We start from the raw sequence: 12,943 nt of genomic DNA, 5'->3' as shown, positions 1-12,943 counted from the left end.
TGAGAAGTGCTGATTCAATTACTCTCTTCCTGTTCCTCCCAGGGGAGAAGAAGGGGCCAGGGACCACTTTTCCACCCCTCCTACCCCAGCCAGACTGGGATGGGGTGGGTGGGGGTGGGGGTCCTCATAGCCATGAGAGTCCAGGAAGGGGCCTAGAGAAGCATGGGAAATGGCCTCTGCCTTGGGGGTCCTTACTTGGTTGGCCCCAGACTTTCTGGCCATGGTTGGTATGGGCTAGGGTCCATGGGGTCCTTCTTCCCTGCTCACTGGGATGGGTGAGCACAGTGTTCTCTACTGTGGGCTGTGTACCCCGCAGGCCTGGAAACGCCAGCAAACCCTGACCTGGTGGCCCATTTAACAAGCTGGGAGATATCAGGACCTGGATCCACCCCCATCCCTTTCCCCAATGGCCCCAAAGTACTTTCCTAGCATGACTCTTCATTCTAGATGAGGAGAGGAGACCCAGAAAGTGCCAGGGGCTTGTCCGTCCTCCTCCTTATCATCGTGTGCACATTGCTTCCTGTCCTCTTCCGAGGTGGCCTATTTGCCCAGGGCTGGTTCAGCCTCCGCATGATCCCTTGTGGGACCTGTATCCCCAGCCAGATACAGAAGCCCTTCCAAGCTTTAGATGGTCCTGTTCCTGGAGTTGGCCAGGTCACGGGTAAGAGGGGCTTGAGTGACATGTGGAGGGAGAGCCAGCCTTCAAATGAACTGAAAACTCGGCAGTATAGGGGTGAGTCAGAAAGAAGGTTCTGGGAGATGTTTATTAGGGAGATTCATTAACAGAGATGTACAGACCACAGATGTAACAGGACAAGGTTACAGAGAGAGGATGGTTAAGAGGCATAACAGTGAGAAGAGTGAAGGGAAACTTTAAATGGAGTCAGTTCCCCTGCTGAGAGTTGCACTGTTTCCAGCCCCAGGTGACGCTTGAGGTTGGTCCTTCTGCTCCATTTGGGGGTGGGAGGCATCTTGCTGGAGCCTCAATTTCCTCCCAAACCTGTGCCCCTCAGTCCAGCTGAAGATTCTAGGGGTACCCTCAGCAGATCTCTGGGCTCATTCTACAAGTGGCTCGGTTCTACAGGACTCAGTCCAACAGACTCTAGCTACCTTGGTCCCCTGGATGCTGTGGCTCGTCATTATGGGAGTCAGCCTAATTTCTCCTCCCTGCACCTGGAAGCCATCTCTGGACAGCAAGCCAGGGTGAGCATAGGAATCACCTCCTTGTTTTTTGTTTTTTAAAGATTTTATTGGGGAATTGGGGGATGGGAACAGCGGTGGGGAATTGGGGGAAGGGGAAAAGACAAGTTGCTGTCCTTTTGTTCTTCAGTCTAGTTGTGGAGGACGTTGCTTCACTGGCCCAAGTTGGCACCATCATTGCGCTCTTCCCAGGTGAGGCAGATCAGTCGCCGGCTTCTGGACGGCCGCTCACTGCGGCTGCTGGCTACTCACGCTGGCTGCTGGCTACACACGGTAGCCCATGGCAACCCACTGCAGCAGGGGCTGCAGCCTACGCCATCTCAGGCGACTCATGACAGCCTAGCTCCAGGTTGAGCTGTTGTTCAGCATCTTATCTGTAGAGGGCAGTGTCACTGGCCCTCATATGTGGGATCTGAACCGGGGTCCTCTGGCATCCCAATCCAGCTCTTAACTATCACGCCACTCGGTTGGCCCATGACTATATCATCTTAAGAAAGGAAGAAAGGAAAGAAGAAAGGAAGAAAGAAAGAAAGGAAAAGAAATAGGGGCGGCCGGGTGGCTCAGTTGGTTAGAGCACGTGCTCTGAGCAACAAGGTTGCCGGTTTGACTCCCACATGGGCCAGTAAACTGTGCCCTCCGAAACTGGATTGAAAACAGTGACTTGAGCTGAGCTGCAGCTGAGCTGCCGGTGGGAGGCCAGATGACTCAGTTGGTTAGAGCATGTGCTCTGAACAACAAGGTTGCTGGTTCGATTCCCACATGGGATGGTGGGCTGCGCCCCCCCCCCACAACTAAATTGAAAACGGTGACTGAACTTGGAGCTGAGCTGCACCCTCCACAACTAAGACTGAAGGACAGCAACTTGACTTGGAGCTGATGGGTCCTGGGAAAAACACACTGTACCCCAATGAAAAGTTAAAAAAAAAAAGTTAAAGAAAGAAAGAAAGAAATGGACCAGGTATGGTTCCTCTCCTGGCTGGGCTCTCACTCTTCTGTTAGCAGGGAATGTCCCCTCTGAGGATCCCCCAGGATGGCAATGCTGAGTCTTAAAGAATTTCCTCAGGCAAGGCTGGGGCTGGCTGGAGGGGGGCACAGGTCAGACCACCCAGCTGTCACCCACCCATCCTTCTTGTCTGTTCTGTCCCAATCCCAATATGCAGGGAGGGTCTCAGTGGGAAAGTGGCCTACTCAGGTCACGCAGCCTCTACTGGGAGAGGGAGAGGGGAGCTTTGGTTCCTTGGGCTTGAACCCAGGGCAGATCATCACTGATAGGCCAGAGTCTGTAGGCCCAGAAACCCCACTGATCAGCTCGCTGCTGGGGAATCCAGGTCAGGGGACTGACACACGCTGTCCCAGTGTCACAGGAGGGTGATTGAAACACCGCACACCGGGTTATTTGATCACACTGAGCTGTGGATGGGCCTCGACTGGGTCTGTGGGCTCAGGTGCTGCCTAAGGTCTCGTAGAACTGGGTCTACCTGGAGGGGAGTGGTTCTGAGCAAGATGCACCAGGCAGAGCTGGCTGTGAAGTGGGGGATTGGGGCGGGGAGGCGGAGGGCTCCAGGTTCTGGCAAGAGGGTCTTGGGGCTTCTTGTGCAAGAGACGGGGATGTGGGGCTTGTGCTGGGGGGCAGAGGTGGCTCCTGCCATCCCCTGGCCCAGCATACTGGACAGGAGTGTCTGGGCTGCTGGTGTAATCATGCCTGGCTCCCTAGACTCTCAGGAACTACTGGAATCTGGGGTCCTTGGTATTTCTGAAGGCAAGAGGTTTCTCTTCCAACTTTGACTTTGCTCCAGAAACTGCCTAAAGATTGTTCTTTCTTATGACGCCGGTCTGGCTGTGGAAAGTCTGGGCCTGCCATTGGGACCAGAGACCCAGGTTGCAAACCAGCTGTCCCAAAATGTACCTGTGGGTTTTCATATATGCAGATGACTGAGTGAAGGCACAGAGAGGCCTATGACATTGAAAGATTTTCATTACTTACATTTCCCAAGAGAAGGGGGATGGCAGTTCACTCAGGGCCACATGGGGAAGCACCAGTGTCGTGAGGAGTCAGAAAGGAGTGAGAAAAGCTGAGGCCAGGGCTTTTCTTTGGGTTTCGGAGGGAACAGCAGGGCAGGGTAGCGTAGACAGCTTAGCATTGGCTGGTTTGAATCATTCCAGTGAGCTTGGGGCACAGGAGTTGTCCCCAGTCATCTGGTAACCGATCCTGGGTAATTTAGGGCAGGGAGATATTGATGTAATGAGTGATGATTAGGTAAAGAAGGTGATTTGGAGGATGAGCTCTGGGAGACATAAACACCTGTGGCTGGTAGTTTGGCTCTGTGATTAATGGATGCCAAGTAGAGAAATACAGAATCTAACAAAATAGTTAGAACACCAGCCTCAGGTCCTTCTGTGGCAGGCGCTGTTCCCTTTGGTGTCCTGGTCCCTTGCTAAGCTGTGGATCACAGCCCCTACCCTGGGGACTTGTCTCAGATGTGAATTGTGCTCGGGGACGTTCTCAGTCCCAAGGTTGCTGGGGCCCTGGGCTGGGCATGTGTCCATGGCACAGCGCCCACTGGCCAGTGCAGCATTTCCTTCATGGCCCATGGTCTTGGGGACGCTGGCCGGAAGGGACTTGCCCTGCCCCACTGTACCCCACGCTGCACTCCCTCGGAGTCTATATGGCCTGCTCCCAGGGAAAGGGTGGTGAGTCCAGGGGTCTGTGGGACAAGCTGGTGGTACAGTCTATGCTAGACAAGCTGGCTTGGGCAAAAGAGATTTGCTCAAACCCCAGGTGGGGTAGCGGGTGGGCAGGGTGGCCCATGAAGGCACTTGGAGGCTGGCCAGTGTGTTGGGGTCCAGAGGCAGGGCCCACCCTCTGGACAAGGCTTCCAGGGCTGTATCCCCAGACAAGCTGCTCGCAGAGCCTGGCCGGGAACACCCTGAAGGCCTGGTTGGCTGGGGTCTCTGTCTATGGTGGCCACCAGGGTGACCCAATGGACGGCAGGCCATCGAAGCCAAGGAGACTCTCCAGGTGAGCATGCACTGCAGCTTTGGGGGATGTCCCTGTCCCCAAGCCCCGCTGCCCTGGGACGGTTAGCCCTACCTTTCAGAAATGATAAGACTCTTCCAATGTGACCTTAGCAACATGGGCACTGCCCAGGCTGCAGGGACATCAGACAAGATGCCAGGGACCCTTCTGCTGCTCAGAGCCAAGCCCCTGGCTTTGAGGCCAAGGAATTCCTTTCATACTGCTTAATCTGAGCCACATTGCGTGCGCTTTTCCCTGGAAGAGCCGTACGAAAAGTCAGTCAACCAAGACAGTTAATGCAAAACTGTTGCCAGGAGGATTTCATACACGAGGATTCTGATTAAGGGGAAAACAAGATCTGCATTGGGCAGTAGAGAACAATCGGAGATCTTGTTCTCCCTGTCTTTCTGATCCCAGCCCTCTCTGACGGCCTCCAGTGCTATGGGAAGAGCTTGCCTGGCTTGACAGCCGCCCACGGGTCAGATCCTATCACTCCCTTCCTCTTCCATGAGGGAGGACAGGATATCTGATGGAAAGCCAATCCAGAGACAAATGCTTTGACTGCCGCAGGGAAAGCCTGTCTCCCACACGACAGAATGGAAGATTGAGGGGCTCTATTGTGGGGGAATTTCTCTGCCAACCATACCAGTTTTTTTTTTCAGGGGAGGAGCATCCAGAAACTTCCTGACCCATGGTCTCACTGTCTGGACTCTGTTTGGGGAGTGTGGGTAGCCCCCTCGTGTAGGGGGGGGGGATGATTTCATCACCGGCTGGTCCTGTTGTGGGCAAAGTGGGGAGACACACACAGGCTAGGAAGAGCATTGCTGGGGACACAAGATATCAGGCAAGGCCCAGAAGAGCGAGAAGGAACAAACCCACGATTCCTTTGTTGGTAGGAAGTTCCCCGCCACATGATATGCCTAGAAAGAGCCCAGAAGTCTGGGGAGTTAGAAAGAATGGGAAACAAGGAAAGAAGGCAGAAGCGAATGATAATAGTGACAGCTAGCATTTCCTGGCCACAGAAGGATGTATTTAAAGTACTTAGCATGGTGCTAGCCTCTGGCAAATGACCAATCAATATTATTTTATTTATTGGGTAGCTATGCTAGGATCCCCATTTCACAGATGAGCAAACCGAGGCTGAGAAGGGCCCTGTGTTACCAGGAGCTGGCAGACCGCACACATCCAGGTTCATCTGCTCACGGCTCAGGTGCTCAACTCTCGTGCTGCCGCACGAGGTTGTTCAAATGGACCCCAGCTTAGAGCAGAGGGAGGACGCAGTCCCTCAGGGCTGGTCGCTGAGTGGATGGGGGTAGTAGGCAGAATTCTGAGATGGCCCCTGAGATTTCCAGTCCTTAGTGTGTATGTCCTGTAATGTGAATTTGATGAATTTCACTCTTGTGATTTAGTTGCTAATCAGTTTATTTTAAGTTCGTAACAGAGAGATTCCTGGATCGGACTTGTCTGATCAGGTGGGCTCTTAAAAGCAGGTCGAGTTTAATGGGTACAGGGGTGATGAGATGTTGTGGAACTAGGCAGAGGTGGGGTAGCACAACATTGTGACTGTACTAAGTGCCATTGAATTGTTCACTGTATTTAAAAAAATTTTTTTTCAATCACAGTTGACAGAATTGTTCACCTTAAAATGGTTAATTGTATGTTATATGAATTTCTCCTCAATTAAAAAAAGATAAAAAGGGAGTGTTTTAGCATGAACTGCTATGACAAATATCATAAGCTGGTGACTTAAACAGCAAACATTTATTTCTCACAGTTCCGGAGGTTGGAAGTCCAAGATCAAGGTGGTGACAGATTTGGTGTCTGGCGGGGACCGCTTCCTGGCTTGCAGATGGCCGTTCTCTAGTGTTCTCACATGGGTGGAAAGCAGAGACAGGAAGCAAGCTCTCGTTTCTCTTCTTATAAGGGTGCTGATCCCATTCATGAGGTTCCACCCTCATGACCTAGTCACTTCCCAAAGTCCCTGCCTCCTAATACCATCACCTGGGGGATAAAGATTTCACTATATGGATTTGCAGGGGACACGAACTGTTCAATTCGTAACAGGAGATCTAGAAGGCAGAGGCAGAAGTCAGACACTCCCCTTACTGGCCTGGAAGAAAGCAAACAGCATACTGTGAATGGCCGATGGGGGCCCATGGAAAGGAACCAGCGACTGCCTCTGAGAGCCAACAGTGGTCTTGACCAACAGCTAGCAAGAAAACAGGGACCTCAGTCTTATAAATGCAAGGAAATGAATTCTGCCAACAAGCACGTGAGCTTGGGTGGGGTCCCCGGACCTCAGATGATGTGAGATACTGAGCTAAGCTTTGCCTAACTAACTCTTGACTCACAAAAACTTTGAGGAAATAAAGGAGTGCTGTTTTAAGCTGCTAAATTGGTGGTCTTTTGTTATGCAGCGTAGAAAACGAATACAACACGTTGGGCCAGCTAGGAAGAACTTCTGGAATTGAGGAGCAGGGCTGAGACAAGGTTCATGCCACCCTCACTTTCTGTGAGGTTTGGAGAAGAATCCAGAAGCTACGAGATGGTGATTGGGTTTATACCAGTGGTTTCCACCCACGGGCCCATGTGTGTGGGCAGCTCTCCTAGGTTACCTACCCTACCGCTCCTCCCCAGAAATACTGGGAAGGCTGGCGCCACTCTGGGTGAGACCCCGTGGGTGCAGTCTGGTTTTTATTAAGTATCATAAGCTCAGAATTAATTCCTGCCAGAAACAAATGTTTCGTCCCTGTTCCCTTGTAAACACAAATGCTTTAAGACACAGTTTCTCAGGCCGGGGGGGTGGGGGTGGGTGAATATGCGTGGTCCCTCAGAAGTCCCCTGGCCACATGGTAGAGCCTCTGGTCTATAGGACAGGGCAGGGAAAGCGAGGAATGCCCCGATTTCAATGCCCTCAGCTCCTTCCTGCGGTGACATCAACTCAGAGCTGGCAGACTGTGGTAGGAACAGTCTATGTCCTCGTCCAGGCAGCAATTACAAGGGGTTGTATAAGGTACATGCTGTCGCCAGGAAATTTTCTGGGACTTTTTAGTCCTGTGACTTGCTTAGCGCGATTCAGGCAGAATTCACTCTTCAGGACCTGAGGTCCTCCCTTCTGTAAGGGAATTCCTCACAGCCCTGTCTGTGAGCAAAGCTGGAAATTGAGGGTGGAACTCAGGCCTTCCATAAGAGGCTCCTGCCCCAGTAGATAGGAAATGAGGCCACAGCAGCTTACCTTCTGCAGGGTTTGAATAGTGTCCCCCCAAAATTCATGTCCACCCAGAACCTGTGACTGTGACCTTGTTTGGAAATACGGTCTTTGCAGATGCAATTAGTAAAGGATTTTGAGATGAGAGCATCCTGGATCAGGGTGGGTCCTGACTCTAATGGTTGGCTTCGTTCTAAGAAGAGGTGAGCAGGACCCTACAGAGACACACAGAGAAGAGGCCATGTGACGGCAGAGGAACAATTGGAGTGATGCCAAGAAACTCCAAGGATTGCTGGCAACACCAGAAGCTGAAAGAGGCAGGAAGGAACCCTATAGGTTCCAGAGCCAGCCCAGCCTGCGACAACTTGATTTCATGCTTCTGGCCTCCAGAACTGTGAGAGAATAAATCTTTTCTTAATTAAAAAAATTTTTTTATTGGGGAACAGTGTGTTTTTCCAAGACCCATCAGATCCAAGTCAAGTAGTTGTTTTTAATTTAGTGGTGGAGGATGCAACTCAGTGGCCCAAGTGGGGATCGAACCGGCAAACTTGGTGTTGTGAATACTGTACTCTAACCAACTGAGCTAACTGGCTGCCCCAATAAATTTTTTTTAAGCCACTTTGTTTGCAGTTCTTTTTTACAACAGCCCAGGAAACTAACAGAGAGTTGGAGAAAAGAATCAGTGCTTGCCCTCCCCGATGTGGCTCCTGGAAAAGGGTCAGCACTAGATGGGGCTACCTGTGTGTGTGTGTGTGTGTGTGTGTGTGTGTGTGTGTGTGTGTGTAACACAGCAGGGCCTCAATAACCACACGTGTCCTGAATGTGGGAGAGAGGCATGGTTTTCCATCCAAGGGCCACTGACCACCTGAAGCATCTTGTTGGCGTTGCAAGAAGGAGCCTTGCATTTATTTTCTCTTGCTGCCTTAACAAATCACCACATACTTAGCATCTTAAAGCAACACAAATGTGTTATCTTACAGTTTTGAAGTCCAGAAGTCCAGCATGGGCCTCACTAGGCTAAAATCAAGATGCTGGCAGGGCAGTGTCGCTTCTGATCCAGGGAAGAATCTGTTTACTGCTCAGGCTGTTGGCAGTATTCAGTTCCTCGTGGTTGTAGGACTGAGGTCCCCATTTCCCTGATGGCTGTCAGCTGAGGGCCACTCCCAGCAGCTCTCCTTCCTCAGCTCCTGGCCCCTTGCTCCATCTTCAAAGCCAGAAACAGGGGTAGAGTCCTCCTCATGCTTCAGATCTCTCTGGCCTTTCTTGTATTGTCACATCTCTCTCTGACTGAAGCTGGGAAAAGGTCTCTATTAGCAAGGATTCTTGAGATGGGTGTGTCTTGCTCCCATTGGGTCCATCTGGATAACCCTGAATAATCTTCCGTCTCAAGATCCTTACTTTAATCCCATCTGCAGAGCCCCTTTCGCCATATAAGATATGTCTTTACAGGTTCTGGGAGTCATGATGTGGACACGTTGGGGGACCATCATTCTGGTGACCACAGACCCCCAAAGCAATGACCCAGGATGTGTCAAGGCATGAGATGAGCGGTCACAGGCCGGTATCTGGGAGGAGCAGAGGCCTCACCACCCTTGGCTGGCCCTGTCTCTACCCACTGGGCTTTCTTTATTTGTGGCCGTGTCCCCTGCTGCTGTCAGGCAGTGTCCCAGTCTCTCTAAGTCTGGCCAGGTCACACACACCTGGGGATCTCAGGCCCCCTCCAGATATTGAGATTTGGCAGGTCCACAGGGTCATGGGTTTCTGCCTAACAAAATGTCAGATGGCTCTGACACTGGGCTGGGGGCTGCTGCCTCACCCCCGCTACCCTGCGCCTTCCCTCCCCACACCTCATTCTCGTGGTAGAAGGGCAGAGCGCACAGGTTGGCCACATTCTCGCTATGTCAAGGGTGCTGACGGTGGTGGGGAGATCGTACTTGTCTTTCCCACCGTGCACAAACTGTGCTGAGACTTCACATCTGCTTCACTTGCTGCTGAGGCCTCATTTCCGGTGCAGTTCTGCTCTCACGGCCTCTGGACACCGGCTTCTCCTTGGACATGGGACTTTTGCTCCCACCCTGTCAGGTGAGAGCTGTTGGAGAAAGTCAACTGATAGACCAGAGCCAAGGCCGGCCGGCCCTCTGATACCACGCCTGGGACCCTCAGCATCCCCGCATCTCTGTGCAGAGTGGGTCTTAGTTGTTTTCCAAGAGGGTTGGACTGTGGTTCCTGTGCAGCAAAAGTCGCTTCCCTTTGTCATCCTGTCTGTAGGGAAAGAAGGATGAAGGGCGGGGACTGAGAATCTCTGCCCTGGGAAGCAAAGGGAAGGCGGCTGTACTGGGAAGTGCACTGGCCCATCAGACAGGACATGTGACCCTGGAACCCGCCTTGCTGCCTCCCGCCACTCCCCCAAGCTTCTTCCTCTGCCACTTGGATTGAGGGGGGATTGTTGCTGTTTCCACAGATAATTTTATTTCAATTATTCCACAAGTATGCTCCTAGCATGCACCACGTACCCAGCACTGTGCCAGGTTTGGAAGTGCCTTCGAACAGAGCATCCCTGCCTGGCAGAGCGTGGGGTCTGTCTGGGAGGGAGACAGACAGTAAACAAATAGTCATCCCATTCACACACAATCTGATAAGTGTCAGGAACGGGGCGGGGGGACTTCAGATGGGGTACTGTGGTCAGCTGAATCATGTCCCCTAAAGATATCATGTCCTAATACCCAGAACCTGTGACTATGTACCTTACAGAGTAAAATGGGCTTTGCAGATGGGATTGAGTTAAGGAGATGGGGACATTGAGATCTGGTGATGAGGAGATTACCCTGAATTATCCCAATGGGCCTTCGTAACCTCCAAGTATGTTGGTCCTGGGGCCTCTTGGGAGGGGCTCTGGTGCAGACTTAGGTTACTCATTGCCTGTGACTGGCTAGGGACTACCTGGTAAGAGGAGCTACAAAGCAATCCATGATTGTTCGCTGTCTGTGCTGAAGTTGGAGGCATGTGGGAGAGGCCATGCTGCAAACTGAGAATGGCTGCCATTAGTACTGGGCCTGGGGTAGCTCTGCCAAAAGCCAAGACACCCCAAGAGCTGCTGCCACCTGCTGGCTTCCTTAAGGGTCAGCCACTGATAAAGCCTCCTGTACACAAGTTGAGTGAGGCAGGGTTTCAGGAAGTCACTAGAGTGGGAAGAGTTGTGGTCACCTGGTTAATGTAAATTCTGTTTTGGTGCCACTGCTGAGCCTGGAGTGACTCAGTAAAAGTCTCAGAGCACACTGAGGCCAGTCGCTGCCAGCCTGGGGCCCATGGACTCAGTTTTCCAAAAAAGAGTACAATGTCAGCGGGCCTGGCTGCTCACCGAGAAAGTGTCTCTGGCATTGAGGGAATTGGGTGGGGTGGGGTCTCAGTAAGTCCGCAGGTCAGAGCTGTGGAGCTCACCAGACCAAATCAGATTCAGATTTGGCCGTAAGCGTAGGGGGAGGGCTCAATACAGGAAAGATGGTACCCACCTGTCTGCTGCACAGGAGAAGGCCTCCTCAAAGGGAAAATGGCAACTATCCTCCAGCCCTCTTCCTCCAACCACACACCTCTCTCTGCCTTCTGTCTGCCTCCGATGTCCCCCAGAGTCACCGTCCCTCTGCGGGAGCCCAAGGTGAGCGCTGTGAGCGAGTGAGCATGCACGGATTCTTTAAGAGGATGCCTGGGTTTCTCGCAGCCTTCCATCCCACCCGGATAGTCAGAATCACCATTGTTTTTCACAGCCTAATGTTGTGAGGGCTTCTCTTCCCGGCACCAGTAATCCGGGCTGAGGAGCCTGGTGTGAGGCTGGGGTCCCTCACTCCTCTGGGGGAAAACTCCATGGACGAGATATCCCTTCTGATTCTCAAACGCCACACAGAGGTTTGGGGCCAGCCTGTTCCTTGGCTCTGGCCCTCCTACCAGTCTTGATGTAGCTTCTTTATATACTTAGTTATAAAACTTCTGTTCAGCCAGACTTCAGATGGTTCTCCAGGTTGATTATTATAGAATTTAGTTGTAATTTTAATGTGTTCATGGAAGACAGCAGGCACAGTGTTTACCTACTATGCCATCTTGGGTCTCTTCATCTTGCTCCTTATCTTAGGGGGAAAGCATTTATTCTTTCACCATTGAGCATGATGTTTGATGTGGGTTTTTAAGAGATGCTTTTTATTATGTTGAAGAAGTTCCCTTCTATTCCTGGTTGTTGATTGTGTCAACCTAAAAATAAAAAGGCCTTTCAAAGTGAGAGGAAGACAAGCATTTATTTCAGACCAATAAAAATAGCTATTTGGGAATCATTAATTCAGGCAAAAGCCCAAATAATGTTCTGATTAAGAGACAAAGGCAATGAGTATTTATGAGAAAGGAAAGGGGAACAATTACATCAATAGAAGGAAGGCATTTCTATTTGTGCATCTAATATATAGTGATATTAATTCTAAATAATGTTTAAATTTTCAGTCCAGTAGCCATAGTAACTGCTTTCTTGTTATCTTTGCAAACAGGTTTTTTTGGAAACAGGTTTCTTAGGCCCAGTCCAAAAGTTATTTTACCCTGTTTTTAACATTCCAAGGTTTGAGGTATAAGATATGTAAGGCAGTTAGATCCTCTGGCATGGCAGCTTTGGCTCCATTTTAAAATGGCTTTGTTTATATTATTGTTTACAAGTGTTTTATCAGAAGGTTTGTTGGATTTTATCAAATGCTTTTTCTGTGTATATTGAGATGATAATAAGTTGGGTTTTTTTGGCATTTATTGTATTGATATGGTGTATTACATTAGTTGATTTTTATATGTTAAACTAGCCTTGCATTCCTGGGATAAATTTTACTTGGTCATGGTGTATAATCCTTTTTATATATTGCTGAATTCCATTTGTTAGTAATTTGTTGGGGACTTTTGTTCTTTATTCATAAGGGATACTGGACAGTAGTTTTCTTGTGATATCTTTGTCTGGTTTTGGTATTAGAGTACTATTGGCCTTACAGAATGAGTTGGGAAGAGCTACATTTTTTTAAAAAAAATATTTTATTCGGGGGGCCGGCCAAGTGGTGCGTTGGTTAAGAGTTGAGTTGGGACGCCAGCTCTGAGCAGCAGGGCCCCGGTTTGGATCCCACATATGGGCCAGTGACGCTGTGCCCTCTACAGCTAAGATGGTGAACAACAGCTTGACCTGGAGCTAGGCTGCCATGAGTCACCGGCGCCCGCATAGGCTGCAGTGAAACTGCAGTGGGCTGCCATAAGTTACTGTGAGTGGCTGGCAGCCGGCGTGAGCTGCCAAGAGTCACCGTGAATGGCCGATTCCCCAATCAAATCTTTTTTTTTTTTAAAGATTTTTTAAATTGGGGAATTGGGGGAGGGGAACAGCATTGGGGAATCGGGGAGGGGGAACAGACAAGTTGCTGTCCTTTTTTGTTCTTTAGTCTAGTTGTGGAGGATGTCGCTTCACTGGCCCATGTTGGTATTATCATTGCGCTCTTCCTGGGTGAGGCAGTCGC

This window comes from Hipposideros armiger, unplaced genomic scaffold (genome assembly GCF_001890085.2).
Source record: "Hipposideros armiger isolate ML-2016 unplaced genomic scaffold, ASM189008v1 scaffold_126, whole genome shotgun sequence".
NCBI classification, from domain to species: Eukaryota; Metazoa; Chordata; class Mammalia; order Chiroptera; family Hipposideridae; genus Hipposideros; species Hipposideros armiger.
This window is presented reverse-complemented; position numbering follows the sequence as displayed.